The sequence below is a fragment of the Trachemys scripta genome, chromosome 3 (assembly GCF_013100865.1).
Source record: "Trachemys scripta elegans isolate TJP31775 chromosome 3, CAS_Tse_1.0, whole genome shotgun sequence".
Lineage (NCBI taxonomy): Eukaryota > Metazoa > Chordata > Testudines > Emydidae > Trachemys > Trachemys scripta.
Genome location: NC_048300.1, coordinates 114,303,750 through 114,331,343, shown reverse-complemented (window position 1 = coordinate 114,331,343; position 27,594 = coordinate 114,303,750). Strand labels below are relative to the sequence as shown.

Below are 27,594 nucleotides of genomic sequence, written 5' to 3'. Positions count from 1 at the left end.
GACCCTGCGCCCCCAGCCGGGCACTTCCCCTCCCGGGCTCCAGCGGCGCAGGGTCTGGAGGCACGGGGGCTGCCCGAAGCCGGTAGCGTTGGCTCGGGCAGCTTGGCTCTTAAACAGAGCCGAAGTCTGAGTCCGGGGAGGAGCAGAGCAGCTGGAGCCGGGGAGAAGTGCCCGGCCAGCGGCTGGGGTCCAGAGTCAAGGGGGCTGCCTGAAGCCGGTAGCGCTGGCTCGGGCAGCTTGGCTCTTAAACAGAGCCGAAGTCTGAGTCCGGGGAGGAGCAGAGCAGCCGCGGGAGAGGAAGTGCCCGGCCGGTATTTTTCCCGGACATGTTTGGCTTTTTGGCAATTCCCCCCGGACGGGGGTTTGATTGCCGAAAAGCTGGACATGTCCAGGAAAAACCGGACGTATGGTAACCTTACCCAACCCTACCTGGAACTCCTTCACCAAAGACCTCCCACAGTGCAGATCGTCCTGAAGCCAGGGGAAGTTTCTGGGGGTTGACCTGACCCAACCCCTGCGGTTCCATGCTGGGGAGGGGGAACTCTGTCTCCATTGTCCTCCTTCTCCTCCCCTCTCTCCCCTCCCAGCCATGACTACCGTCCCTGGGTGGCTGGGGCATCCCTAGACCTGCTCCCCCCACCACCATGCAGTGCCTCACTTCTCCCCCTGGCTGCTCCAGGTGCCTGAACAGATGCACCACAGATGCACCCATGCTTCCGGGGAGGAGGGGGTGAGTGAGCACTGGTGCAGCTTCTCTTTGCTTCCCCACAGAAACCATTTTTCCATGGGAAGCAAAGAAAATCTGCAGGAGACATGTTTCTCCACGTGTGCAGTGGCCCAGAATTCCCCCAGGAGTAATACGGATCCTGTTTCATACCCTTAATGATTTTTGTTGCCCTTCTCTGTATCTTTTCCAGGTCTAATATACATATTGACATAGAAAAAAAAGAAATAATATTCAGCATAATTTTCAGCTCCTAGGCTTGACCAAACACTATATTTTGTGTATATTTTGCTACAAAACACTACCTAAGAGCATGAAAGGGACCCCCTTGTTTCCTTGGACTGGCTACCCATATTGGAGGAAGCAGTGTGGGGAAGGGTAGAGCAGCATCTGCAGGGGAAGCTATTCTTTCTGTACAGGTGTATGGGGAGTGGTGAAGCATATTTTGACTGCTACAGTTTGGGGGATGCAAAGTGCATGCACACATGCATGTACACACACACAGGCAAGTGAGCCCCAGCTGCTGCCGGTGGCCACTCTGGCCCTGGCTGCTGCAGGGATGTCAGTGCTTTGGTGTCAAGTATCAGGGGGTAGCCGTGTTAGTCTGTATCTACAAAAACAACAAGGAGTCTGGTGGCACCTTAAAGACTAACAGATTTATTTGGGCATAAGCTTTCGTGAGTAAAAAACCTCACTTCTTCGGATGCATAGAGTGAAAGTTACAGATGCAGGCATTATATACTGACACATGGGGAGCAGGGAGTTACTTCACAAGTGGAGAACCAGTGTTGACAGGGCCAATTCAATCAGGGTGGATGTAGTCCACTCCCAATAATAGATGAGGAGGTATCAATTCCAGGAGAGGAAAAGCTGCTTCTGTAGTGAGACAGCCACTCCCAGTCCCTATTCAAGCCCAGATTAATGGTGTTGAATTTGCAAACGAATTTTAGTTCTGCTGTTTCTCTTTGAAGTCTGTTTCTGAAGTTTTTTTGTTCAATGATAGTGACTTTTAAATCTGTAATAGAATGACCAGGGAGATTGAAGTGTTCACTTACTGGCTTATGTTTGGTGCTGCTGAAGCTGCCTCCCTGATGGGGTTGCTGCTGCTGCTGCCAGAGGATGCCTCATAGAATCATAGAATATCAGGGTTGGAAGGGACCTCAGGAGGTCATTTAGTCCAACCCCCTGCTCAAAGCAGGACCAATCCCCAACAAAATCATCCCAGCCAGGGCTTTGTCAAGCCTGACCTTAAAAACCTCTAAGGAAGGAGATTCCACCACCTCCCTAGGTAACCCATTCCAGTGCTTCACCACCCTCCTAGTGAAAAAGTTTTTCCTAATATCCAACGTAAACCTCCCCCACTGCAACTTGAGACCATTACTCCTTGTTCTGTCAGCTGGTACCACTGAGAACAGTCTAGATCCATCCTCTTTGGAACCACCTTTCAGGTAGTTGAAAGCAGCTATCAAATCCCCCCCTCATTCTTCTCTTCTGCAGACTAAATAATTCTAGTTCCTTCAGCCTCTCCTCATGAGTCAGGTACTCCAGCCCCCTAGTCATTTTTGTTGCCCTCCGCTGGACTCTTTCCAATTTTTCCACATCCTCCTGGTAATGTGGGGCCCAAAACTGGACACAATACTTCAGATGAGGCTTCACCATGTCAAATAGAGGGGAATGATCACGTTCCTCGATCTGCTGGCAATGCTTCTACTTATACAGCCCAAAATGCCGTTAGCCTTCTTGGCAACAAGGGCATAGTGTTGACTCATATCCTGTGTCTTCTCGTCCACTGTAACCCCAAGTCCTTTTCTGCAGAACTGCTGCCTAGCCACTCGGTCCCTAGTCTGTAGCAGTACATGGCATTTTTTCGTCCTAAGTGCAGGACTCTGCACTTGTCCTTTTTGAACCTCATGAGATTTCTTTTTGGCCCAATCCTCTAATTTGTCTAGGTCCCTCTGTATCCTATCCCGACCCTCCAGCGTATCTACCTCTCCTCCCAGTTTAGTGTCATCTGCAAACTTGCTGAGGGTGCAATCCACGCCATCCTCCAGACCATTAATGAAGATATTGAACAAAACAAGCCACAGGACCGACCCTTGGGGCACTCTGCTTGATACCAGCTACCAATTAGACATGGAGCCATTGATCACTAAAAGGGTGGGAGTGGAAACAGTAGCACAAAGAGGAAAGTGACTTGGGCAAGATCACACAATAGTTCAGTGGCAGGGCTAGAACCCAGGTCTTCTTGAGTTGTAGGCTAGCACCCTCTTTCTAGACCACACTGCCTTGCAAAGGGGGGAGGAGGGAAAGCGTCAGCATTCACATGCCGGGCTCCTGCTTCCCCCTGCCCATTCCCATATCCTCTTCTCTTCCCCATCCCCATCCCCATCCCCTTTCTCTTCCCACTGTCCCATTCCCCATCCCCTTCTCTTCCCCCTTCCCAATCCCATTGCCTCTTCCCCCACCCCCTTCCACCAGCTCCCCTGCCCTGCCCTGTCCCCACATGGGCACTCATAATTTTACAGGAAACAGTTGGGCACTAGGAGGCAGTGGCCCAGAGCACAGGGGGAAAGCTGCTCCGTCCCACCCCCTCTACTCCGCAGGAGCTGAAATGTGCCAGGGGTTGTGGGGAGCCACAGTGTGGGAAGGACAGAGCCCCCCCTCCTGGACAGGCCAAGTGGAGCAAGTGTGGGGGAAGTGGTACATGAGCCCGCGTGACACCCCCTCGACTCCTTCCCTCTATTTTGGGGAGCAATGTCCCTCTACCTCCCCCACCCCACTACACCCAGGTGTTCCAGCCCATAATGTGCCAGCCAGTACAGCTGAGTCAGTGTAAAGGGGGAAGGAATTTGTGGCAGGTATAGGGCTGGCACAAATTATTTCTGGCTTCTGTCCCTGAGCAAAGTAGGTACCAGGGTCAGACTGTGACTCTTAGAATTTAGCTGCTTATGTCACCAATTGAGCTCCCACTGAAGATTACAGGACTTAGATCAGACGAAGTATAGATATGGGTGCCAACTTTAGGCACTCGAGTTTGGAAAAAAAAAATGGCCAATGGCCAAAGGCTACATCTGAGTATAGTGCAAGGTGCAATGCTGTAATAGAGTGTACATGCTGAATGAATTGGAAGGTGTGTTTGATGTGACATTTGAGACCTCCAGGCACAACACATGACTGAAATAAAAATTTGCTAAGTTGACATGTGCCAAAATCAAGGATCACTATGTTACAACTTCACTCTAGCCTGAGAGAAGTTTCAGTAGCAGAATAGCATTGGTAGCATTCTATGCAAGTGAACATGATTGGATTTCATACTTTTTTGAGGTCAATGTGCAGATTCTCAGAATTTTGGCATGATTGGTGTCTGGAAAATGAATTTCAATTATAAGTGAATCTTGTAAATAAGAAGGATTGGGGCACTGTAATTCAACTACAATTTAAGAAGTTTCATATATCTTTTTGCAATAACTATGTCAATGGAAGGAAATGATTTGTGTTAGAGGTCTGTAACAATGGCACTAAATATTTCAAGAGAGCTCTTTACAAGAGTGAAGATGTGAAGTGTGCAAGGTACAGTATTATTAGCATTTTGCCTAGGAAAGGAGGGATTAGCTTATAGCAAGTGAGACTTTGCTATTATTTTGAATTAAGATGTTCACAGTTCATTGCCTGGTTGCGATTATCCATACTGATTTAAGGAACCACATGGGGCCTGATCCTGTAAGATGATGATTATCCTCAAGTCTCTTTGATTTCACTGTCAATTGAAGGAACTTTACAGGATCAGGCACCACATGAAGGAAACAAATGTTATTTTTAGGACAGAGGCTGTTAGTGAATCCATTCTTCTCTTCCTTTGTGAGCTTAATACATTTGAGGATTACTGTGCTAGGTTCTACAGGCTGTTATTTCTGGTATCATACAGAACACATTTCACTGTGTATCATGACACGTATGTTTAAAACAATTACGTTTATATAACAAAGGTAAATTTGTACAATAACATTTGGAGAAGCAATGTAGTAAAGAAACTAGGCAGCCCCCCAAAATGCTTTGTATTTTAGTCACTAATAAAACTACATTTTGTAATGAGACTGGCTAATCCTCAGAGCATTCAAATGCCTGAGAGTCTTTTCATTAAGAAGTGTAGGCAGGTGTATCTAGCAAAGGTGCCTGTTCTACTTCCTGATAATGTTTGGGGGGGGGGAAGAATGTGTGTGTGTAGGGGTGTCACGTACACTTGCTTGGGGCAGATGTCAATGCTGCCAAGGTTGCAGAATGATTCATGTAAAGAGCAAGCACATTAAAGCATGAGTGCCTCCTTTCCCTAAACAGAATGCGAGTCTTTGATGTAATCCACAGTGGTGCTTACAGTGAATGAGCTTTATGTGCCTTGCTGAGGAGATCACCAGGGTTAGCTGAGACTAAGGTAAGAATCTTAATCACATAATGACTTTCCTTTGTTGCGCGTGACAAACAGGCAACTCTTCCATATTCAAAAACTTGCAAACTTGATGTTGCGGTATTAAAACATGCAAATAGTCACTTTTAATTGATACAATGCATTGACAATATAGTTATAGAAAAATCTATGATTAAGTTACAGCTATCTTGACTCACACAAATATTCCATAGCACAAACTGAAACTGCTTTTGGTACACAAGTAATTCCACCTCCAGATCTCTCTCTCTCTCTTTTTTTTTTTTGCACCATCAAAAGTGATTTTTTCCCCTTCTTCAATATTTTATTGATGTTCAAAAACATTAACATCTATGCAAATACAAGAAATATTAGATCAAAGCCCTAATGGGGCCAAAAGATTTCACTTTACATTGAAAAGAAGCTTTGGTACAAATATATCAAAGAGCTCTTCTTTGGTTTAGAAGCAACCTACACAGACCAAGAGAACTTTTTGAAGTGAAGTTACAGAATCATTCTTGCAAATAGCAAAGGAATTGGGGATAACAGATAAAGTCACTAAAGCAATTCAGATGCAAAAGGAAAATGGTCATATGTTTCTTTGATACATAAGACAAGAGAGTCAGTGCCCAAGTATGTTGGTACAAGACTAATTCCATATGTACAAAGTACACCTTACTGCCACACATGTTCTCCTCCAGTTCTGTCTTGTAGAATATTCTCTCTCCTCCATTAGGTAGCATTTCTTTAAGCTGTCCACCAAGGGATGGTGGTTTACTATTCCTTCAGTGACTCGTGTTTCCTAGAACAAGATAGCAAAATATGAATAAGACTGAACTGATTTTTCAAGGCAACTGTTTAGGGTTGTGCATGGGATATTGTATCTAGATTGATGATGGGTCCTGTGTTCAGGGCATATTCAAATTTAGAGTTTCCAGTGTTGGTCTTTCTTTTCAAGTAAACAGTCTGCACAGTGGCATGGGTCATTCTCTCTGTCATCCCCATGAGTCAGTGGTTCTCAACCAAGGATACGTGAACCCTTGGGGGTACACAAAGGTCTTCCGGGGTTACATTAACTCATCTAGATATTTGCCTAGTTTTACAACAGGCGACATAAAAAGCTCTAGAGAAGTCAATACAAACTAAAATTTCATACAGACAATGACTTGTTTATACTGCTCTATATACTAAACACTGAAATGTTAGTGCAATATTTATATTACAATTGATTTATTTCATAATTATATGGTAAAAATGAAACAGTAAGCATTTTTTTCAGTTATGGTGTGCTGTGACATCTTTTGTATTTTCATGTCTGATTTTGTAAGCATGTAGTTTTTAAGTGAGATGAAACTTGGGGTATGCAAGACAAATCAGACTCCTGAAAGGGGTACAGTAGTCTGGAAAGGTTGAGTGGTTAGTGAGATAGCTCTTAGGTCTATGCTTACAGTAAATTCTTGTCTGTTTCTTTTCTTCTCTCTAGGATTTGGGGATGTTGGTGCCAGCAGACAGTTCTTCCTGTGGAAAATTCAGAGGTGAGCTTCTCCTCATGCCTAGAGGCCTAGTGGTATGGAGCGGGCAAGGAGGGTGAAAACAATAACCCTGCAGCCCTGCAAAGGTCAACCAAGAAAGGCTTTCTCCTCTTACCCTGTCTCATAGAGGAAAGTGTTTGTGAGGGGGATGACTTCCCAACCAGAAAGGAGAAGAGAAATTGACAGGAGCGCATGTGGAAACAGAGGATGGGAGATGGAATGTAGTAGCATTTCAAACACCGTCGGGTCTTGGGTGGGGACATAGGGAAGTCTAGTGGCTGAGCTAATCAGTGCTTGAGAGCATCAATGAAGACCCCACTTTGAATCTCTTTTTCTACATTCACATTGGCAATACACTGATAGTGGGAGCCTATGTTACTTAATTAAGATGTGCCTCATTCAAAGTTCCCCTTAACTGAGGCGCTCCAAAGGAAATCTGTTTTTAAGCTCAATAAAACCAAATGGCAATGGCTGTTCCTTCAAGTGGGATGATATGTCCACTTCACTGGAATTCACTTTTGGTGATTTAGTGTTTTTTTGTGTATTGTGCCTATTTCAGTCTGATTGTGCTGGTGCAGTCTGATCTTTGAGCAACTTTCAGTCCCTCATTGTCTCTTAGCATATGCTGCAGTGTTAGAACTTTGGTCTAAATTTTCAGTAGAGATCTCTACTTTTGGGTTCCCCATCTTTACAAGCCCAAGGCCTGGTTTTCAGAGGTTGTAACCATTTATACACAACTGGTTTTCACTGAAGCTGTGGTGCTCAGGACCTCTGAAAATTAGACCCTAGATATCTAAAACTGATCATCCAAAAATAGAGGCCACTTTGGCAAATTTGGTCAATGCATGTTATTTAAAAACCCTTTTAGCTCTCCCGTCTAGTAGATGGCATTTGTCTTGTGCATATAGGGCCTGCATCCTTCAATCCGGATGATCAGACCCTGTTTGTGGCACTGTGTGTTCATTAGTAACAGCCTCAGAGATCTTCAATTACTAATGTTCTGTAGTGTGGGATTTCCAGATCTCATGCAGTATGGCTTATATTATGCTCCATGAGGTCAGAGAACATGAACTGTAAAAAATCTCCTAATGCCAAGAACTGAAGGATGATGTTTATTTGAAAGCAGGAACAAAAGACGCAAAAGGCGATCCTCAATAAGCAAATAAAAGATCAGTCAGATCAAGCAATGATAATATGACAGTTTCCTATACCATAACTCCTCACTTAAAGTCGTCACGGTTAATGTTGTTTCGTTGTTACATTGCTGATCAATTAGGGAACATGCTCGTTTAAAGTTGTGCAATGCTCCCTTCTATCGTCGTTTGGCAGCTGCCTGCTTTGTCCACTGCTTGCAGGAAGAGCAGCCCCTTGCAGCTAGCTGGTGGGGGCTTGGAACCAGGGTGGACCAGCAGCCCCCTATCAGCTTCTCGCTCCCCTAAGTACCCTGTGCAGCAGTTGCCTGCGGTTCAGCTGTGTCTCTCCCCCCACTGCCATGTGCTGCTCCTGCCCTCTGCCTTGAAGCTGCTCCCAGACTCTTGGTTGCTGTGTTGTGGGGGGGGAGGAAAGGAAGAGGGGGGTTAATGTCAGGGTGTCCTCCCTGCTCCTGCACCCCGCTTACCTCATTTTCCATGGAGCAGGGCTCAGGATGGAGGGAGCTTGCAGCAGCTGCGGTCTCAGCAAGCTGATGTAATTAACAAGGCAGTGTACTTAAGGGAAATGTGCATATCTCCCTCCATTCCTGCTGCCTTGCAGAGTGAGAGAATTAACCCTTGAGGGCTCAGCCAATTGCTAGTTCATCATTTAACAGTAAGGGAAATATCCCACCCTCTGACTTCTCCACCTCAACCAAACTTCACAATCATCATCACTGTGTACCGGTTTAAATTGTTTGTTTAAAACTTATACTGTGTGTGTGTGTGTGTGTGTGTGTGTGTGTATATATATATATATATAGTCTTTTGTCTGGTGAAAAAAAATTCCCTGGAACCTAACCCCCTCATTTACATTTTTAATTCTTATGGGGAAATTGGATTCGTTTAACATCATTTCGCTTAAAGTCACATTTTTCAGGAACATAACTACAACGTTAAGTGAGGAGTTACTGTACCCTCCTCACCCCAGCCAACCTGTGCAATCCCTACAGTCCCGATGACTAAGAATGCATCATTAGTGGTAGGAGCAGGCACGGGTCTCCACCTTCTTTCGTGATCGATGCTGACAGACGGGTGTAGCTGATGCTCAGTTAATGTGATGGTAAGAGTTTTCAACAATAGTTTAAAAATGGCAACAGCAAGAGAAGAGCTTATTAAAATAACCAGTTCACTCAGGAAGCCTGTGTGTTTATTTGGATCTATTCAAGCAAAGTCCCAATCTGAGGTTTTTTTCTTTGAATCTAACTAAATGTAAATATGGTTTCAGGCAGGGCTGGCAGTCGCCTAGGGCACTACAATTTGGGGGCAGTGACCACGGCGGTATTTCGGCGGCGGGACCTTCCGCCGCCTCTGTGGGGGGCGGCATTTTGGGGCAGGACCTTCCGCCGCCTAGGGCAGCAGAAAAGCTGGCAGCACTCCTGGTTTCAGGCTACTCATAAACAGCTCAGCTGAGTGTCTTTTGCTTTTTTGCTTGTTGAGGTGCGGTTTCTATGGCTCTTAACACTGGATCAGCTTACTAACATAGTAGGACAGCTTGTGCTGAGCCAGAACTATGAAGTGCGCTCTCTCTCTCTCTCTCTTCTCTGTCCTCCCTGGGCAGAAAGATCATGATGGCTAGAGTAGCAGCATGATGTGTTTAAGTGCTCTCTAGCTGAGCCCAAATGAAGGCTCGTTCTCTCCTGGTCTGGTCTTTTTCTGTTAACTTCTTTTTTCATCTCCTGAGCCAGTTGTGGAGAAACCTGTCAAACTGATTGTTGTTTGGTTGTGGAATTTTCTTCCCCCCTACTTCCAGCTCAAGTTTATTAAGCCCCTATGAAGGAAGAAGATATTTTGTTCTCAGAGCTGCTGTGCTCTGAGATAAGTTGCAGTTCTGGTTTGTCATTGCATATTTACACTTTCCCCACTCAGTACCTAGACGTCCCAAAAATTGCTGCACTTCCTTCAACAGGGTTGGCTCCTATCTGTGCAGCTTACTGTTTCATGCCAGCAACATATGACGGTCTGTGGCTGCCATGCCAAGTGTCTTGTAGCTGCCCTTGCTGCCAGCACTGGGCAGGCAGCATCCCACGCTTTGGTTCCTGTCATAGTGTACTTGGCTGTGAAACTCTGGATTAGGAGTGAGAAGGTTAGAATTCACATGGACTGAAAAATAAAATGTTTGCATAAAGCTCTGCAAAATCCAATGGTTTCTTTTGCAAAGGTTTGTCCCAAACGTGGTCTCTTTTTTTCAGTTCATGCAGATTTTCAGCCTTCTTTGCCTCCCCTTGCCTGAAAGTTGCAAGATCAAGCTAGCAATGTTTTCCAGGATGGAAACAGACAGCTCTCAATAACTTTCAATGATATACTGATGGAGCAGCAAACCATTGAGGGAACAGATTGCTTAGCCTGTAGCTAGATTGATAGAGAGGCAATCTGGATGAGATTTCTCCTAAGGTTGATGTCTACGAAATTTTGATTCAGAACTGCTGCTGCTGCCATTCCTGGTAAACGTGGTCTTGGACTGGGAGGACTTGGAGGTTGTTGATGCAGCTGCTGCCTGTGGTCTGCCTAAATATTATTGTATACAAATTGCTCTCCTGTCTGGTGCCAGTGCCCCACATTTCCTAGAACCAATGCCGTTATGGTGTGCTTTATTTTCTCTCAAATAATGCAGAAGGTATGTGAGTCCTTGAACCAAGGCTCCATTATGGCAAGCATTTAAATGTGTAGATTCGATCATCTTTTTTTTAACTTGGTATGACTCTGCATCTGATCAACCATTTCCTGAAGAAGAGTGCTGTATGTCTGTGTTACATATACACCTGACCTGACAAAGGTGAATTGTTTTGGAAGGGCCAGAAGTGCTACACTCAGGAGACATACTCTTTGTGGCTCAGATGGGAAACGGATCCAGGATAACGATGTTTTCAGTTCTGCTGGTGAAAGGAATAGTTTTCTATGCAGTTTGTGTGCATGGTGTGTTTCTGTGCAGTAAGGTGCCATCCCATATTCTAGGTAGAATTGTATCATGTAGCCATGACCTAAATCAGCTTCATAAGGGGAACTTGGGTTTTTTGAGGGGTTTTGTTTTTGTTTTGCTTCTGTAAGGCAAACAGAATATTCATGTTCTTGAGCAGAGTTGGAGCTTTGAAAGAGGCAAAGGCATCAACAGCAACCACCATTGGCCTTGTCTTCCTGAAGCCAGAATCACTTTCCTTCCTCTTCCCTGAGCCCTCTTACATATATAATAGGGTTCCAGAGGCAGCCAGTATGATCAGCAGTTAGTAGGAAGCCTCACAGCTTCTCCAGTCAGTGCATTCTCTAAAATCATCATTTAAACCAGAAGCTTCTCTGCCCCTAAATGTGCCCTAGCCATCACCTCACAGTACCTTTGCACTGAAAACTAGAGTTTTGCCTTCATTTACTTGTTCAGTGACTTCTCACCATAGAGTTCTATTAGAACCCCATGCACTACCTCACTTTCTCACCAAGAATCCTGCGCTTGCTTTCTGGTTCCTCCTCCCATTCACACACTTCAGCTATCTTCCCACATAACATCACTATGGCTCCTGCTTTGTTCTTACAAGCTCTCCTATTTTCTCCCCCTGTCAGCTCATTGCATCTTTATTGGATGTGAAAATTGCTCAGCTGTGTCATGAGCCCTTAACTGCCAATAGGGAGACTGTTGTTTGACTTGTAGAATCCTATCTACTAGTTTTGTAGCAGGCTAGATGGAGTGCTATCCATACTGTCATCATACTGGGCAGCATAGTGATAATGGTAAGGTCCTAGATGGGTGGCCATGGATGTGTTACATTATTATATCACACATAGCTTTAAAAAGTTTCCCCATCACTCTCCTGAAATGTAACGTCACGTTTGACAACTTCTTTCTGGACTCTGGCCATCTCTCCCAATCCAGACCCTCTCTTCATACCATCCTCTCCTCCTACTCTCTCCCATGCCTTAATACTATATCTTGGGTTCTACTTCAGCTATGCCTATTCCAGCCCATGCATTCCTCTTTCATATGCTTTGAGACCCAGTGAAATATGGCCCTGTCCTGGGAGTCAGGAAAAATTAGTTCTATTTCTGGCTCTGCTGCTGGCCTGCTGGATAACTTTGGGCAAGTCACTTCATCTCTCTGTGCCAGGATTCTCACACCTGTAAAATGGGGATAATAGTACTTACCTCCTTTGTAAAGTGCTTTGAGAGCTATGGATAAAAAATGTTACATAAGAGCTATTATTATTCATGCCCTCCTTTCTCCAGCTGCCTCTGGACATCGTGCTCTATCTCCAACAGGCTCATCTCAGTCTATAGCTTCATGGTTTGTAGATATACCCAGAGTATAGGATGGGTGCACTTTAGAACTGAAGATAAATGTTGCTACCTCCAGCCTGATCTTGTCCTGCTTGAATGTCTCTGATGATTTTTTTTCTTTTCCAGATACTCCAACTACAAAGTACAAGAGTGAGACAGAGTGTGAAACAACCTGTGGTCTTCAAGTGCTTTAATTACCTTTGCGCCACAGTCAGTGACCACACTCGCTGTTCATTTCTATGAAAAAGAGCCATTCTTGTGATTTCAGTTATTTTTGCAGATGGAAAGTCTCATGAGCCTTTCCAAGTCCTCCTAGACACAATTTCAGTGGGGCCTTGCAAGTGGTTACAGTGAATGAAGAAAAGGAGTCAATGAACAGTGACAGCTATATAATCTAATATCTGATGGTCTGTCCACATATGTGCCATCAAATGCACAACTCTCCTCTCAGCATCCAAGTTCTTGCATCAGTGAAACTGGTAAGGCTCAATACAGTTTTGATTTTCAACATAGAAATTGATGTCTCACAGGAACAGTGTTCTATGCGCTGTGTCCTGGATATCACTGCTAACATAACTGAAAATGGATTAGTGTCTATAGAGACCCTATCCACTCTTTTTGAATGAGAATAGCTCTCTCAAGAGTTCTGAGGAAGTATATTTTTGTCTCAAATGTTAAGGTGTTAATTGTTTGGCACAGCTACCTAAACACCATCTAAAAGGAAGCCAAGTGGATCTGTTATATCATAGCAGACACATTAGTAGGTTAAGGTGTTGTAGTGCTAACAACAAAGAGGTTGCTTTTAGAAGTGTCATCATCCATTTCATCACTGTTTGCTATGTCGTTAATACTTCTCTCACTGAGTAATCGTTGCTGGATGATTGATTTTTAAGTAATATTGAGACAATTTTCCTGGATGTTATAAAGCTCTTTACCTCTATGTATGCTCTCATGACATATTGCAGATGGTACTGTACATAAAGGGTCGAGTTAATTGGCTGAAAAAAATACAAAGCACAGAAAACATGCTTTTCCTTTTGATTTGGATTCTCTACTACCATGAGAGTATCAGGAACTAGTGGAGCTGGCTAGGAAATAAAAAAAATATATTTTGTGTTAAACTTGAAAGTTGTTTCCGTGTTGCAGGATTTGAATCACAACAGTTTTTTTCAAAAATGTTAATCACTTATTTAACATGAATTTTTGATACAATTTTTGCTTACTGAAAACTGGGCTTTTGGTAAATAAATAAAAAAAACCAGTCACCCTTTTGGTAACATTTCCAATTAAAAACACCAATGAAAAAATCTTGTAACATTTTTTGAACAGATCAACATTTTTTGTGAAAAAGTTACTTTTTGGAAGGCAGAAAAGCTATTTTCTGACAACAAAACGACAAAAAAACCTTTTGACTACCTTTAGGAATAAGCAATGTCATTGGTATAGCAGTTGATGTAATACTACATTAACCCTTAATTATTACAGAATATGGCCCTGCAAAGGGTTAGGATTTTAAAGCTAATTAGAAACCTAAATGCCTCCCAGCTTAACTCCCCTTGATTTCAGTGTAAATTAGATGCCTAGGTACTTTTGAAAATCCCACTAGGTGTCTAACTACATTTAAAAATCTATACTGAAATTATTAGTAGATGATCTAGTAATAGTATTGCACGAGGTGGTCCAGTGCAGAGCAAGAACTTGTCAGATGCAGGACTACAAGTCTGTCTCTAATAGAAGCAGCAGAAGATACTTTTTTTCCTATTTAGCTTTTTCTACGGTGACTCTGATTTTCAGATTCTGAAATCAAATTCAGTTTCATTGTTGCTCAACTCCTCCAGAAGAATCATAAACAGCAAAAGCACTGCATTATCAAATTTCTAATTTCCACATGCAGCAACTTCATATTCCTTTAACAGCACAAACTGAATATCATTACAATCCCACAGGGAGCACTGCCAGCTGGTGCTTGGGTTATCTTAGCCACTACATCACTTCTTTCTTTCTTTGTTGGCCAGACCACTGAATTTATTTTTCCAGTGAAGTAATGGGATATTTTTTTGTTGTTGCTGGCTGTTGAGTTACCTTTGCTATCTGAACTGTTAGCTCTGGCACAATCATCAGCCATTTTAATTGGTTAAATACCAATTTTTAGATCAGTAAGAGGAGTTGTTGAATTATCATTACCATAAAGCTGGGCAAATGTGACTCTACAAAAAATAAAATCCATAAGTAGTTGCGTAAGTGGAAAGAATGACTTGCCTTGGCTTTTCTCAGTGCCCTTTTGTGTTTGCTTTCTTCAAATGTTTATGTGATTGAGTTCTAGTCACATGAATGCTTGAGTCTGCCCATTGGATGTGATGTATTTTGTAGGAGAGAGAGGAAAACATAACACTGCAGGGTGATAATCTTCTCCACAGCACTCTGTTGACCCCTTACCCAGAGGTAATGAAATGACCAAGAGAAAGATCTGCCTTCATCCTTTACAGCTAGGACCACCAATGCACATGGAATTTGTGTAAAAAGAACAAATGAAAAATAAATGTAAACTCTGCATCCAGCCAAGCAATCTTTAATAGTATAATATTTGAAAGAACATTACCTTGTGCAAGGCCTGCATGGTTCAGAAAGGAAAAGGCTTACAGTTTTCTAAAATGTCTTCATTCCATTCTTCTGCCATTTGCACTCAAGAGATGCAAAGCCTAGTAGTGTCTTCATACCCTCTTCCATAACTGCTGAGCCTTAATTAGTTGTGTCTACATTTGAGTGGTGAACTGTTGATTATATATTGATAGAGTTATGGGTGAATTGTTGGTTGGTTAAGAATAAGCAAGTGCCTGATCTGAGAAATACTGTTCAGGTTAAAAGTTGACCTGAAAAGAACCCAGCATTAAACTAGTAAGGTAATTCTCCCTGGACTCAATACAAAGGGGTTATCCCATTGAATTCTATTATGTGTTGGCTAACCTAGTTTATTAGATTTCCACTTTAAAATCTAACTGCACTCTGACAAATTCATAAATTGCCACCCTTTCAGGCTTACATTGATCATGTCTATAACATAATAGTAGTTGAGTGACACAGCAGGACAGAACAGATAGTCCTACATATATGTGATCATAATAAGGCTTTCAAACCCTAGAGAAGGAAGAAAAAAAACCCATAAAGAAATCATGGGAACATTAACTGTTCACTTGTTTTTGTTGTATTCTGTCCACCTTCCCACCTTTGTCTTTGTCATCCCTTATGTCCCTTGGAAAACCCCAGCCTCTCTTGTCTCCTTGTTCATCTCTAAAGCACCATTTAGAGCTTTACATTTCACCCTACATAAATAATAATAGGGCTAATGGAACAAATTATTTTTTTATCACTTGAAAATATAGTGGTAGCCCAACTGGGCAAATGTCACTTGCTACCAGTAGCAATTAGGGCTATCAAACGATTAAAAAATAATCGTGATTAATCGAAAGATTAAAAACAATGTGATTAATTACAGTTTTAATTGCACTGTTAAACAATAGAGTACCATTTATTTAAATATTTTTGGATGTTTTCTATATTTTCAAATATATTGAGTTCAATTATAACACAGAATACAAAGTGTATGGTACTCACTTTATATTATTATTTTTATTACAAATATTTGCACTGAAACAAAGATAAATAAAAGAAATAGTATTTTTCAATTTGCCTCATATAAGTACTGTAGTGCAATCTCTTTATATCATGAACGTGCAGCTTACAAATATAGAATTTGTGTTTTACATAACTGCATTCAAAAATAAAACAATGTAAAACTTTAGCGCTTACAACTCCACTCAGTTCTACTTCTTGTTCAGCCAATCACTACAACAAAGAAGTTTATTTACATTTATATTTGATTACATTTGTAATAAAAATAATAATGTAAAGTAAGCATTATAAACTTTGTATTCTGTATTGTAATTACAATCAATATATTTGAAAAGATAGAAAAACATTCAAAAATATTTATTATAAATTTAAATTGATATTATTTAACACTGCAATTAAAATTGAGATTAATCACAGTTAATTTGTTTTGAGTGAATTGCTTGAGTTAACTGTGATTGACAGCCCTAATAGCAATGTAACAACAGAGGAGCAACTGGCAGGAAATATACAATTTTGTGGCCCAACCATGTGTCTACCATAACTTGGGGGAAACTGAGCAGAGGAGCTATTGGTAGGCAGAACAACAGGAACAGGAACAGTCACAAAACGCCACCTTCCTTTCCTGCTCCTCCACAAATGACACATTAGCAGTGATGTCACAATTCCAGCAATCTTTAGGTATTTTTGCAATTAAATAATTTGAGAGAAGCAGCTGAAAAAGGAACAGAAATGTTATTTTGTCTTGTGATTTCAATTTAAAAACCAATGTTCCTCCCTGCCCCTTGTCACAGAATCCTTGTATTTTTCAAAAGCTGTCTGCCACCTATCCTTTCAGGCCCTGCTCAGCTACCTAGCAACCAGTTTGTATGTATTAGGAAACTCCTGTGACAGCAGTTCCCAGGTCACTTCAACCCATGAAGTGGGACTTGTCCTCTTGACCTGAGGAAATAACTTGTGTTTTTGTGTTTGTTTTCTTAAGCCTAAACAGTATATGTCCCTGTTTAAAAAAAAATAGTTCACAACCCACCTTAAAGCCCAAAAGGCAATGATTTCCCAGTTAGGCAAAACACACTTGTCCATTACTTCATTTAATTAGTTTTTTCCTGTGTGCATATAGATATTTAATTTACATACTTTAAAATCTTCTAACATACATTTAATGAAACTTCTCTAATCACTAAAAGATCTTGGAGACACATTTATCCCTGGCTTTACACTAGATGGGACTGATTCATCATACTCAGGGCATTCTGCTAGAGATGAGCATTGCTTTGTCATGTTGAAAGCACAAGGGTTTTGTTGCTTTCTTCAAAAGATGCCCAGTTAGCTACTATCCAGCCCAATACACTGCCTTCATATCACACTGAGTAATTTTAAGGGCCATTGATTTTGACAGGATGTCTTTTAAGCAGAAGCCACCAAAGTGGGCACTAGTGTGCTGTTTTTCAGCAAAAGAGGATTTAACTACAGTGTTACAATTAGCATCCAAGTCCCAAGGTGAAAATTGTAATTGTTTAGAATTTGTACATAGGGTAATTCAGAATAAATTTCCAGATGTTGTGAACTATGAAATCCTCTTTGCAACTAGATGCTCATGCTGTAAAAGTGCTTGTTTTCCATTTACAGTTAAGGTGGAAAACATGGAATGGCCGTTTAGTTGGCCTCCAAGACAGAAAATGGATGTGACTGCAGAGGACCCCAATCTGTTGAGAAACATTTAGATCAGGAAAGAACCTGTCAAGCTATTGGGAGATGAGGGGTGGTGGTGGTGGTGGGGGGGGGTCTACATACCTAGAGTTCATGCCCAAGAGAATATTCAGGCACACACACACACAAATATACTGTAACTAATCACATTCTAGGATGTCTCTGAGTGCTGTGACATCAGTCACCTCTAGTAGCATGCTCCGTACAGAGCCTGCGCTTCCACTAGGCAATCCTAGGCAGTCGCCTAGGGCGGCAGGATGTGGGGGGCAGCATTTTGCCACCCTTGGCAGAAATTCGGCAGTGGGGGGGTCCTTCCGCTCCGGATCTTTGGCGAAAATTCGGCAGTGGGTCCTTCACTCATTATAGTATTGTGTTTTTATTTATTGTGCCATTTCTTTTACATTGTATCTGTAACCTTTACTGTTTTATTTTATTAATTTTATTTTTACCTCTATCTCTTCTCCTTTATTGTAGTCTTTCACGTCTAAATAAATGTTATTTTTGTTTTTGAAGAATTTACTGCTTGCTGCCTATTCTTGATCGGAGGGCTGTATCCATGTCCTTCAGGGGGAATGTTAGCTGGCTTTGATTTCCTTCTCTGGAAAATCCATGGGGTGGGCCACAACCTTTAATACTGGAACAGGTAAATTGAAAATAAAGGGTTTTAAATTTAAAAGGAGGTGGGTTCAAATCTTCCGGTAACAGTATTTCTAGCCTGCTACTCTTTCCCACACACAGCCTGGTCTCCCCTGACCTCTTGGTGTACTTCCCTCTTGTACACTGGAGATTATAGAGCCCTCCCCTGCCTGGACGTTGAACTCAGGGGAATACAGTGCCGAGTAATAAGCAAGCAGTATTCACTGTGATACTGCTAAAGGCAATTCTGTCCACAACACAGAGGACATGGAAATTACAGTAATAATCTTATATACAGCCACACATAGCCCAGAATCTTTGGCGTAATTAAGGACTAAACCTTTCAAAATTTAAAAACAGTAGATGCTGTTTCAGTATTTCACACAAAGGAGCTGTAGGTTGAGTAACTAGAACATGTTACTAGCTAGGCTGGGGATTGGTCCTGCTTTGAGCAGGGGGTTGGACTAGATGACCTCCTGAGGTCCCTTCCAACCCTGCTATTCTATGATAGGCTTAACCACTAACCCTTTTTTAAACTGTTATTTTTTATTATCTGACATTCATTTTAATGTTTCTTCTTTGCAGCTGCCAGCTGACCAGCAATTCTGTCCCTGAGAGGTGAGTGTGTGACTGCCATCCTGATTCTCCTCCACCATTTTGAGCCCCTCAGAGCCCCGGCTGAAGTGGCTAGGCATCATACTATTGCGATGGCAGCCTCTGTAGATCTTGGTCACATACTCTGCGCTGGCACCACTGCGGAGGTACAGGTGGAGGTCCGTGTAAGCTACTCTGGTATAGAACCTGTTCTCATCATAAGAGGCCAGCTCTTTGTGTTTACTTAGTTAGACCACATCCACCCACTTGAGTACCTTCAGTTTACCTGACTTCCTGAGGAAAGCAGACAGGGCCCCTTATGCTGCTTAATGTCTTTCACTGTGACAGGAGGCATCTTGCTCCTGCCTCCACATTGATGGGTCACTTTTTGTTTACATTATATGCCTTAGGGCTACACATTCACAATGGAAATACAGTAGATCCAGATCTTACTGAGAAGGAATAATTGAATTAGTGACTAAACAAAAGGATATAAGGGTGTAAATTAACATTTAAGAAACAGCTTTTAATTATCAATGTATCTAAATAATTAATAAATAGCTTATGTAATTAAACCCCTTTAGCTTGAGGAAGATTCATTTCCAAGTCAAACTCACCACTGAGTATTGAAAATAGTTCCAACAATGCCCTGTATTTTAAAAAGAAGTGTGATTATAAAGAAGTGTGATTAATAAGAAATATGTGTCTAACTAGTCATTAACAAGGATTCAAAAAGGTATTTGTTTGTATTGAAGAAAAAGCTACCTTCAATTATTTTAAGAAGCTAACGTAAAGCAGTTCTCAGGGCTTCCAGGCTTCCTGGAAGCTTAAGGAGCATATTTCATTTCAGAAACAACAAGATATTCCACTGCCTCTTTTTTTTTTTTTTAAGTAGGATTAATTCATAAATTAAGATGTCACTGTGCAACTGCAAATCAGACAATAAAAACATAAGAATGGTTCTACTGGGTCAGACCAAAGGTCCCTCTAGCCCAGTATCCTGTCTGCCGATAATGGCCAGTACCAGGTACCCCAGAAGGAAAGAAAAGAGCAGGTAATCATCAAGTAATCCATCTCCAATTGCTCATTCCCAGCTTCTGGCAAACAAAGGCTAGGGACACCATTCCTGCCCATCCTGGCTAATAGCCATTGATGGACCTATCCTCCATGAATTGATCCAGTTCTTTTTGGAACCCTGTTATGGTCTTGGTCTTCACAACATCCTCTGGCAAGGAGTTCCACTGTGTTGGAAGGAGTTGACTGTGCATTGTGTGAAGAAATACTTCCTTTTATTTGTTTTAAACCTGTTGCCTATTAATTTCATTTGGTGACTGCTAGGTCTTGTGTTATGAGAAGTAGTAAACAACACTTCCTTATCTGCTTTCTCTATACCAGTCATGATTTTATAGACCTCAGTCATATCTCCCCTTAGCCATTGCTTTTCCAAGATGAAAAGTCCCAGTCTTATTAATCGTTCCTCATTCGGAAGCCGTTCCATACCCCATAATTTTTGTTGTCCTTTTCTGAACCTCTTCCAACTCCAATCTATCTTTTTTAAGATGGGGCAACCACATCTGAACACAGAATTCAAGATGTGGGCGTACCATGGATTTATATAGAGGCAACATGATATTTTCTGTCCTTATCTATCCCTTTCTTAATTATTCCCAGCATTCTGTTTGCTTTTTTGACTGCCGCTGCACATTGAGTGGATGATTTCAGAGAACTATCCACAATGACTCCAAGATCTCTTTCTTGAGTGGTAACAGCTAATTTAGACCCCATCATTTTATATGTATAGTTGGGATCATGCTTTCCAATGTGCATTACTTTGCATTTATCAACATTAAACTTCATCTGCCATTTTGTTGCCCAGATACCCAGTTTTGAGAGATCCTTTTGTAGCTCTTCGCAGTCTGCCTGGGTTTTAACTATCTTTAGTAATTTTGTATCATCTGCAAATTTTGCCACCTCACTGTTTACCTCTTTTTCCAGATCATTTATGAATATGTTGAATAGGACTGGTCCCAGAACAGAGCACTGGGCAGGGGGGCACCACTATTTACCTCTCTCCATTCTGAAAACTGACCATTATATCTACCCTTTGTTTCCTATCTTTTAGCCAGTTACCAATCCATGAGAGCACCTTCCCTCTTATCCTGTGGCAGCTTACTTTGCGTAAGAGCCTTTGGCGAGGGACCTTGTCAAAGGCTTTCTGAAAATCTAAGTATACTATATCCACTGGCATGGTCCACATGCTTTTTGACCCCCTCAAAGAATTCTAGGAGATTGGTGAGGCATGATTTCCCTTTATAAAAACCACGTTGACTCTTCCTCAACAAATTATGTTCATCTATATGTCTGACAATATTTTTCTTTATTATAGTTTCAACCAGTTTGCCCAGTACTGAAGTCAGGCTTACAGGCCTGTAATTGCTGGGATCACCTCTGGAGCCCTTTTTAAAAATTGGTGTCACATCAGCTTCTGTACCAGATGACTGGAGGATAGCTAATTTAAATGTACAGAAGCTGATTTAAATTTAAAACCTGACAATTAACCAGAGACAACTTAACTTACAAAGTGATCCTACTAAACTACATCTGAAGTGTAAGGGAGAACCAAGTACTGGTTCAGAGGTGTCTACAGCTGTTTTGTATTATTTCATTATCTATTACATCACACTGGTGATGGACTGAACAAATGAGTCAAATTTTTTAATTTTGCACTATAATGAACTACTAACTTGAGAAGCCTGGGGCCTTGGAAACCAGTGTTCCCAGGAACGGGTCCCATGTGAGGAGAGATTAAAGAGGCTAGGACTTTCCAGCTTTCAAAAGAGGAGACTAAGGGGGGATATGATAGAGATATATAAAATCATGAGTGGTGTGGAGAAAGTGAATAAGGAAAAGTTATTTACTTTTCCCCACAATATAAGAACTAGGGGCCACAAAATGAAATTAATGGGCATCAGGTGTAAAACAAATAAAAGGAAGTTCTTCTTCACACAGTACACAGTCAACCTGTGGAACTCCTTGCCTGAGGAGGTTGTGAAGGCTAGGACTATAACAGGGTTTAAAAGAGAACTAGATAAATTCATGGAGGTTAAGGCCATTAATGGCTATTAGCCAGGATGGGTAAGGAATGGTGTCCCTAGCTTCTGTTTGTCAGAGGGTGGAGATGGATGGCCGGAGGGAGATCATTTGATCATTACCTGTTAGGTTCGCTCCCTTTGGGGCACCTGGCACTGGCCACTGTCGGAAGACAGGATACTGGGCTGGATGGACCTTTGGTCTGACCCAGTATGGCCATTCTTATGACTGTTGGGGAGCCAGGAGCCCTCATAGCCACAGCTCCTTGGCAGCTCACCAGTTTCACCAGCCTCCTCCAGTCTTAGCTGGGAGGCTGTCAAGGAGGTACAAGTTCCCTACTCATGAGGCTACCAAGCAGCTGGGGAGCACTAGCTCCCAAGATTCTCCCCAGATGGGCTGACGATGTGCCAGACAGGCAGGTGAGCTGGCAGTAAACCAGGCAGGTTTCCGCTGAAATGTAGTCATAATTGATATGTACCATGGAAGGTTTAGATTTTGATAACTTAACATTTTCTGATGGAAAAACTTGATGAAAAATTCCCAACTAGCTGTATATGGCACAAGATGTTTTGCACAAAGATATCCACATATTCCAGGGACAAAATTTGAAGAATTCATAAAGGAGATATCTTATTTTCTGGCTGGATATTGAGAAGAGACAACGCGGTCAAGGTAATTTTGAGCTGAAATTATGTTATTAGGTATTAAGTAACTTGTCTACATTTCTAAGTTCTAACTTTTAGAATTGTTTGGTTGAACTGCCATTGGCTTATAAGCCTGATTCAAAATAAATAACCTATATTTAAGGAATCTATCGTTTCATGTTGGCACTAAAATCACCACCATATGAATATAGAAGTAAGATAAAACTACTCTTTCCAATAAGACGTAGTTAGATCTTGAGTTAATTGATTTGAATTATTATCTCTTGATAAATTGTAACATCCCATGTAGATTTTTTTTTAATTTGGTGAACACTATCATCTAACCATCCTTATTTTGCTCTGAGTAATTTCTCATTTGCTTTCTAAATTCAATTTTGGCTAATAATACTCATTAATCTACAATAATTCTTCAGTCTGTATATTAGCTAAAGAATGCACATCCAAAGGACATTGAGAACATATTTTCTCAGAGTGGAAGCTGCACCTTTTAAGTGCCTGATGGCTCAGGAAAGAGTTAATATAGATATAATGTGTAAAAATGGAACGATGGATTGGCAATAAATTTCTCATCCCCACAGAGGAACAGAGCAATACGAGAGATTAAGGAAGTGACCTCACACATCCAATTATATCTCATTCAATAAAAAAAAACAATTGTTAGGATGCACTGGTCACCCCAAAGACTTTACCAAATTAAAGCTACTCTCCAATGATCGATGTTAGAGGTGTGAGGGCAAAGAAGCCACACTTGTGCGTATGTTTTAGTCATTCCCTATTGTTTCAAACTTTGGCATGGTACTAAAACTGGAATTAACATGATCCTGGAGATTTCACTTGATCTTAAGGCAATATGTAAGCATATGCATCATACACCCAGCAAATGAACGCTATCACCATACCAACAGGAATGGCTACATAGAACTTCATTTTTTGCAAAATGTCAAATTTTGCTACACTGGGAATGTATAGTACTTTTGTACTTGTTTTACATGTCAGCACCCAGAATTTGTTTGGTTTGTTATAAGAAAAGTTTAAAAGAAAAAATCTAAATGAGTTGGGGCACGATGACTTAAGACACTTGTGAGAATGATGGGCATTCTAATTTGCTTTCTAGTATATTGAGGGCCATATCTAAAGATCACTGAAGTCAATGAGAGTCATCCAATTGACTGCAATGGGCTTTGGATCAAGTCCTGTGTGCCTGAAGTGGGCACTACCTAGAAGTACACTGTAGATAACAAGCCTAGATAGGCAGGAGACTAGACTACAGGGAGACAATGTATACATCCTTTTTCTCTAACTTCTATGCATTATATTTCTATTTCTGATATTTTAACTTATATTGTATATTACTGTTACATATTTTTAAACAGCACAGAGTAATTCTCCAATGCAAAATTAACAGCATTCAGAAGTCTATTTATTCAATGAAAATAACCCCAAGGAAGTCCACAGGCAATTGTCTTCATTTCAGTTTCCATATTCAGAGTTTCCCCAGTTTGCGCCAAGCTGGATGAGTTAAGAAAACATCTAGGCTGTTCTGCATTTAGGCTATCAGTCCCTTTGCCCAGGACTTCTGAACTCTGTGTGAAGACACATTACTCGGTCTGGGGTGCCAACTTTCTAATCACACCAAATCGAACACCCTAGCCCACTCCTTCCCCAAGGCCCCACTCACTACATTCTCCCTCCCTCAGTGGCTCGCTCTCTCCCACCCTCACTCACTTTCACTGGGCAGGGGGTTGGGGTGTGGTATATGGTGTGGGCTCTAACTGGGGCTGCAGGCTCCAGGGTGGAGCCAGAAATGAGAAGTCAGGATGCAGGAGGGGGCTGTGGGTTGAGGCAGGGGATGGGGTGCAGGAGGGAGTACAGGCTCTGGGCTGGAGGTGCAGGAGGAAGTACAGGCTCTGGCTGGGGGTGTGCACTCTGGGGTGGGGCTGGGAATCGGGTTTGGGGTGCAGGAGGGGCCTCTGGGTTGAGGGGGACTCAGGGCTGGGATGGGGTTGGAGCTAGAGGTTGGGGTGCGGGCTTACCTTAGGCAGCTCCCACTCAGTGGCGCAACAAGGCTAAGGCAGGCTCCCTTCCTGTCCTGGCTCCGCGCTGTGCCCCGGAAGCAGCCAGCAGCAGGTCTGGCTTCTAAGCAAGGGGGCCAGGAGGCTCTGCACACTGCTCTCGCCCACAGGCGCCACCACCCCAGCTCCCATTGGCCGTGGTTCCCAGCCAATGAGGGTGCGGAGCCAGTGGTTGGGGCGGAGGCAGTGTGTGGAGCCCTGTGGCCCCCCTGCCTAGGAGCTGGACCTACTGTCCGCTTCCAGGGTGCAGTACAGTGCCAGGATAGGTAAGGATTAGCCTGCCTTAGATCTACAGCACTGCTGACTAGACTTTTAAGAGCTCAGTCGGCAGTGCTGACCAGAGCCACCAGGGTCCCTTTTCGACTGGGCATTCTGGTCGAAAACCAGACACATGGCAACCCTATGCTCGGTGTCTGCCCTTTCAGACTGTGGTACCACGGGGCCTGTTGGGCCTTGTGTTGAATGCAACCCTGTTTTACAGCTATCATAATTCCCCCTGTTGTTTTTCTCCTTTCATCCCTCTGTAAATAAATATTTCCCTTTCCTATATTCATTGTACATTTCTGGGGTGTGTGTGTTCATTCACTCTGGGGGGTTTGGAACAGGTGCCCCTCGGGTGGAAGGGACTTTCCCTGCTGCGTTCCTGCACACGCTTTCTCTTGGCCAGAGCTGTCTGCAGAGCAGACTCCATCTTGACCATGAGGGTGCTAAAGTTACATTTCCTATCAGGAAAATCCTATCCCAGGTCTCCTGTCCACCAAAGATATGTATCTCCTCTGCAATTTCCCACCAACTGTGTTCCCTCGGTCTACTTATAAGGCCTAGCTCCATCTCCTCCTACCAGGAAGCAATTAGTTAATCACCCCCCAGGCACTGAGCATGACTAACCGGGGTTCTTTCCCTTGCACTGCAGGTGATTGGGCACCAGGTGTCTGATTAGTAAATGAGCACCTGGACCTAATAAAGGTTACCCTAGCACAGTTAGAGGGGAAGTCCAAAGGGAGAGAGGATGCTTCTGTAGAGAGGAGCTCCTATGAGAGGCCTAAGCAGGTAGCATAGAAGGTGAGCTCTTCAGGGGTGCTCCTAGAGAGGGGAGGCTCCAATAGGGAGGACTACAGTCAGCAGGCATACAAGGGGTCATACACTGTCTGGAAGCCTGTCCTGGCAAGGATCATCCACTGTCCCTGAAGAAGATTTGCAGTGGACTGACCTTCCTGGTCCCCTGACTCTATAGAAGCATTTTACTCTGGTAGGGGCAAGAGGCCTTATACAGGGGGCAGAGACTGAAGCCAAGAGAACCCCCGAGGTACAGTCAGGGTAAAGGTGAGTACTGGACTCAAGTGGGGGACAGATGGACTAAGAATGACCTGATCCAACATTTGAGATGTTGGGGTGAAAATCTTATTGATGTTCTGTGTTGGCTTTTCTGTTAATGAATGAGGCCTTCCAAAAGCTAGGCTCTTTAGCATTTAATGGTTTGTCTGGACTGGTTGATATCCTGGGTGAGGGAAAAATCAAGTAAGTGCTCACCCGCAATACCATGCCTGCTTGCAAGGGGCATGCTGGGTCAGTCTGTAATGCAGTTACCAGTACAGTATGCTCCTGTTTATTCAAAACACTATTATTTGAACCTCTGCATTATCTGAATCTCTTCCTTGTCACTGAGGGCATGTATCTCATGCTGGGGGCAAGGAAGGAATATGGATAATGCAGAGGTTTGGGTAATAAAACAGAGGCCCCTGGCCAGGACTGCGAGGAGGAGGATGGTGGTGATCCACTGGCTGCAGGGGAGGTCACACTGCTGCTGAATGTCTTGATGGCTCCTGCACCCTTGTTTATCTGAAATCCTGATTATCTGAACTAAATCTGTGTCCCTCCTTATTCTGACAACTGGGAGTATACTGTACTTCACTTTTCACAATGGTTCTTCTGGGCAAGAAGGGGTTATCTAGATTTAAAAAAAAAACCTGACTCCTACTTTTTCAAAAGTCGTAAATCCTGTGTCTTTATCCTCTCCAGCAGAGAAAGGGGAATTGGGGGCAGGGGGAATAAGATTAATATAAATATCTTAAGAAGATTCCAATTGTTTTGAAGGTCAGTATGCTTACTCATGTATTTTTCTTGGCCAGTAATATAATTCTGCCACAGTTAGCAACAGTGCTGGTTCCAAGCCCAGATTAAAAAAAGGAGGAGTTCTGCAGTTGTGTTTGTGACCCACTAAGGTAAAACCTTACTGCAAGTGAAAAAGTTCACTTAATGCCAAACTTGGGAATGGTAGGTGCAGATGGAGCTCAAAACCCATGCATATCAGATCTCACCAAAAGCCAAAAGGAAGCTGAAATCTCAAGACCTTGAATCTAATATGTAACAAGAGTAGGCATGTGGAATGTACCTACTTTATATAGTACCGGGCAGCTGGCACAGGATACATACCATCTGAATATATTTGGCATCAGTGAGACAAGCGGCAAGAGTGTGTGAGGGTACTACAATCTTATACGCAGGAGAGGAAGATACAGAAGAGCTGTAGGAATTATGTTGGATAATATAATAGCAAAGCCCATGCCACCTTGGGAGCCAATGAATGACAGAATACAATCAGCCAGGATGCAAACAAGGCATGTCAAGTGTACAGTAATCCAAGTATATCCCTCAACAAATGCTGCAGATTACAGTGACCAGGGTATAGTCTATAAGCAGATGCAGCAAATATTGGATGATGTACCTAACCATGACATCAAGTTAATGATAGGTCACTTCAGTGCACAAGTTGGCAACAACTCTGACTGAAGGACTCATGGGAACAGCAATGAACAGCATTCAAACTGATAATGGTGAACAGGTCTTCAATCTCTGTGGTGCAACCACCCTAAAGATATGAGGCAGTCTCTTCCAGCACAAGAGAATTCACGGAGTCACATGGAAATCACTAGACAATGTGACTGTCAACCAGATAGACTATTTGTGCATAGCTGCTTTGAGGGAGGTCAGAGTCAGAGGCACTGATGTGGGCTCAGATCATTATCTTTTATTAGCCACATTACAACTTAAACTCAAAATCACAAAGATGG

General features: G+C 42.6%; 1 long non-coding RNA gene and 1 pseudogene across 1 annotated transcript in view; one reads left to right on the top strand and one right to left on the bottom strand.

Annotated features, from left to right (window-relative positions):
• Positions 1–12,601, top strand: part of LOC117874984 — a 96,930-nt gene extending 84,329 nt beyond the window's left edge. Inside the window, exons 2-4 of the long non-coding RNA XR_004645142.1 lie at positions 5,060–5,153; positions 6,628–6,679; positions 12,256–12,601. This is a non-coding gene — a long non-coding RNA (uncharacterized LOC117874984). The remainder of the gene's footprint in view (positions 1–5,059; positions 5,154–6,627; positions 6,680–12,255) is intronic.
• Positions 12,602–18,667: 6,066 nt separating this feature from the next.
• LOC117874983 lies at positions 18,668–19,051 on the bottom strand (annotated as a pseudogene).
• Between the last annotated feature and the right edge of the window lie 8,543 nt (positions 19,052–27,594).